General features: G+C 45.0%; 1 non-coding gene across 1 annotated transcript; it reads left to right on the top strand.

Moving 5' to 3' along the window:
* Positions 1–304: 304 nt before the first annotated feature.
* Trnav-cac (transfer RNA valine (anticodon CAC)) lies at positions 305–377 on the top strand. The gene has a single exon. It is a non-coding gene; the product is annotated as a tRNA-Val (tRNA).
* Positions 378–4,558: the final 4,181 nt, after the last annotated feature.

Genomic DNA, 4,558 nt, shown 5'->3' with positions numbered 1-4,558 from the left:
GCACTATGCTCACTAAAATATTCCACAAAATCAAGTATGGAGTATTATGAACGTAGTATATTTGAGATAACTAAAAAAATAATAAAATAAAGAAATAGCCTAAATTAAATTTTAAAATATTTTAGTATTCCAATAATCATTCGGTTTTGTCTGGGTGGTACAGTTAGTACGTCATTGTTGATAAGAGCAAAAATATAAAATACATATTTTTATATAGAAATATATAAGATCTAAATGATGATTATAATAGTTTTTTAAATATATCTATTTATATACCAAAATATTGGATAATTTAATATCGCGGGTTTCCGTAGTGTAGTGGTTATCACGTGCGCCTCACACGCGCAAGGTCCCCGGTTCGATCCCGGGCGGAAACACTTTTATTTTTTCATTTTGTCACATGAAAGAATAATTAATTTTATAAAGAATAACAATGCATGTGTTGAAAAGTATTATTTCAGACTGTTAATATTGCCAAACAAAGCAGTGTGAATATTATTATTATTTTATTAATTGAAATGTCAACGTTCTGGAACACGTGCATATAAAAAAATGCATGCATAGCTCCAGGTGTTAGAGCGCCATTTATAAACCGTCTATTCAAGTTTTATTCATGGTTTAGTCTTTAACATGTATTTTTTTGACAGTGAAAAAGGCTGAATGAAACATGTGCTTTCAAAAAATGTTTTTGAATGTGAAAATTTTCAAACCAAGTATTGTAATTGTTTAAAGGAGAAAGCAGGAAGCCATTGTTATAAGAGAAGGCAGGAAGCCTTTATATCTTTGGTATTCCAGCATAACATTATAGCACATTCACAAGAGACTAATACCGTTCAGCAAGTAATCAGCGTTCAACTTCATTATAATTTTTTTATTTTATTTTGAGACAGACACTTCACACTTCTATTTTAATTTTTTATATTGATGGATGACAACGAAAGTTCAGGGCGTTAATTCTTTCCATTTACAACTCCCGCAAGACAACCTAGGGCCTGATAGAGCCCAAGCCATTTTTTTTATTGGCTTCCCACCACGCGAGAAACATTTTTTTTTCTGTTTACTGAGTTCAATTTTTTTTACAATTGTCTTTTTTATTTGAATATTCTAGGTCAAATAAAAAAACACTGTTGATCCATTTGCATGTCAAAAAAACTCACAATTATTATTTTTTAAGTTAAGACACTTAAGGTGGGTTTACGATTGAAAATTAAGAATTAAGACTTAAGACTTAGTCGTGTACTTACCATATGACTATGTAAACTGGTGGAATGGTTTATGATTGTCGTGTGTGAATTTTGACGGGTCGTGTGCGAACCATACGGTGACTTAAGACTTAACAGAAATGGTTATCTTTTATATTTTTCGTTAAGACTTAAGGGAAGAGACCAATCACAACAAACCGGAACCTTTCAACCAGAAGTTTATGTCTTATTAATGGACCGAGCGAGGCAGTAATTTGGGTTAGAATTCGTATATTTGTCATTTGTAACCATCATCCATTTCGAAAAATAGATATCCCATTTGTCAATAACAATAACCTATTTCAAACCTGCTTCTCCGTTTCGAACAATGGCCGACCATGTGTTTTGTGCTGTGATTGGATAGAATTAACGACTTCTATGAATTATTATTATTATTACTTAACCTGCAATTGGGCTTTCACCCGGTGGCAAGAACTCCCACTCACTCCCCTCTCCCCCCCCCCTCCATCAGCTTTCTCCTCAGCTCCCTCCCATCCCTGACCACCACCATTTCCTCCCCCAGCCCATTCCACTCCCTCCCCGTCCTCACCAGGAAGGTGTTCCGCCCTCTCTCTGTCCGCCTCCACACCCTCTGGAGCTTACATCTGTGGTCTCTTCGTCCTCTGTACTCCCCTCTATGTACTTTGCTTCCCAATTGCCCCCATCCCCCTTCCCCCTTCAGCACCTTGAACATCCTGACCAACCTTTCCACTCTTCTTCTCCTCTGTAACGTTTCCCACCCCAACTCCTTAATCATTTCCGTTGGGCTATGCAGTTTTCCATCCTGCCCCTCCCTCCTTCTCCACATTCCCATCACCCACCTAGCCGCTCTGCGCTGCACCCCTTCCAGCTCCTTCACCTCAGTCACCAGGTAGGGGTCCCAGACCGCCGCCGCATACTCCAACATTGGCCTGACCAATGTGGAGTATGCCTTCTCCTTTGTCCTCCTCCCAGCTCCCTGCAGGGTCCTACCAAGCAACCCCAGCGCCTGCCTTCCCCTCCTGACCACCCCCTCTATGTGCTCCGCCCATCCTAGGTAATTTTTCAGTGTCACCCCCAGGTACTTATATCCTGCTGCCTCTCTTATCTCCTGCCCCTTCCAGTAATATACATTTCGTGTGACTTTCCTCCTCTTTGTAAATCTGACAACTTTTGTCTTACCAACATTCAAGGACATTCCATTTTTCTCCGTCCATTGCTCCAACCTTATCAAGTCCTCTGCTAAACATCCCCCTTCCCCCACAACCTCATACACTACACAGTCATCTGCAAATAGCCTCCATCTGGCTTTCATGCCCTCCCCCAGATCGTTTATCATAATTGTGAACAACAGAGGCCCCAGCACACTCCCCTGTGGCACCCCCGACGTCACTTCCCCCTCCTCGGAGCTTTCCTCACCCACTCTCACTCTTTGTCTTCTATTCCTCAGGAAATCACCCACCCAGTTTACCACCCTTCCATCCCTCACCAGCAACTCAACCTTTTCCATTAACCTCCTATGGGGGACCTTATCAAACGCCTTTTCAAAATCTATAAAGATTGCATCTATCTGCTTCCCCCCGTCCACCGCTTCCACCAGGTCTTCCAACAGCCCAGCCATCTGGGTCTCGCATGAGAACCCCATCCTGAATCCATGCTGCCTGTTATCCACCCACCCCAGATCTTCCATTTCCCCCTTTACGTACCTTCCTACCAACCTCTCCATCACTTTTCCTACACAGGACGTCAAACTGACCGGCCTGTAACTTCCTGGCTCCGCCTTATCATTTCCCCCCTTGTAGATGGGAACTACCACTGCCTCCTTCCATTCCATTGGTAGTTTCCCCTCCTCCAGAGACTGCTTGAAAACCTCCAACAGGTACTTCCCAATCTCCCTATCACCCAACTTCAAATGACTATTCCCTATACCATCTGGCCCAGCTGCCTTTCTCCCTTTCAACCTCCTGATCACCTTAATTACATCTGTCAGTCGCAGCTCAAAGGCCTTCCTGCCCATTAAACTGTCGTCCTCTTTACCCTCCCATGCCTCCCCCTTTGTAAATACTGCCAGATATTGCTCCTGCAGTAAGTCTGCCTTTTCCCTGTCCTCTGTATATTCCTGCCCCCCTCCTCCTCTGAGAACCCCTATTCCCTCCTCACCCTTCACTCTTCTTATGTATCTGTAGAGCTCCGTCCCATTTACCGTCCCCCCTTCCCCCATCAGCTGTTCCATGTAAGCATCCCTTGCTTCCCGCGATTTCCTCCCTAGTTCCTTCCCAAGCGCCTTCATTTCCGCCTCTATCTCCTCTCCCCCAAGCTTCCTTGCCCTCGCATGCAGCCTCCTACATTTCCTTTTCAACACTTTCAACTCCCTTCCATAGTAGGGAGGGTCACCTCCTTGGCCTACCCTCCTCTGAGGTACAAAACGTGTAGCCATCTGCAGCAGAATATTTCTTAAGGCAGCCCATCTACCTTCGAGGTCCTCTATATCTACCCATCTACTGTATTCCCCCTTCAGGAATGCCTCTGCCCCCACTCTATCAGCCTTACCCCAACAGTTTACCACGTTTCCCCTCCTTACCCTTTTCTCCCTCCAGCCCACGTCTAACTCCACTACTGGGATCCTGTGGTCACTGATGCCCTCCATTACCACACTTCCCCTGACCGCCTCCATTGGTCTCACAAGTACCACATCCAACAGGTTCCCGTCATCCTGCTCTCCTCTCCTGGCACCTTTTCTGGTGCTTTCAGTCACCACCTGCTCCAGTCCTCTGTTTGCCAGTTGAGATGCCCATCTCTGTTCCCTTGACCCCATCCCCTCCGGCCCCTTTTCCCATGCCACCCCTGGCATGTTCAGATCCCCCGCCACTATCACCCACTTGCCTTCCCCTAGCATGTCCAACCTGTCCTGCACCTCCCGTATGGCTTCATCCCCTTGCCCTGGTGGCCGGTACACCGCAATCAGCCGTACATTTTTCTCTCCTACCTGGAACTGCATCTCCAATAACTCCGCTCTCCCCCCAACCCATACAACCCTACCACAGAGTCCCTCTCGCATGCACACCATTACCCCTCCTCCATTCCTGTTCCTGTCCCTTCTAAATATTTCAAAGTGTGCTCTCTTCAGTTCCCCATCTCTAATTTCCTCGTCCAACCATGTCTCCACCGCTACAATGATATCCGCCCCATAGGCTTCCACCCTGCCCCAGAACTCCTCCACCTTCTTATATATACTTCTACAGTTTATAACTGCGACTTTTACACTGTACAATCATAAACTGGAAAATGTAGTTTTGACTTAATCGTGTGCTCGATGTTAAGTTATAATTCTTAAGGAA

Source organism: Bacillus rossius, chromosome 10, assembly GCF_032445375.1.
Source record: "Bacillus rossius redtenbacheri isolate Brsri chromosome 10, Brsri_v3, whole genome shotgun sequence".
Classification (NCBI taxonomy): Eukaryota; Metazoa; Arthropoda; class Insecta; order Phasmatodea; family Bacillidae; genus Bacillus; species Bacillus rossius.
Note: the sequence above shows the minus strand (reverse complement) of the source record. Positions and strands in the feature narration are given on the sequence as shown.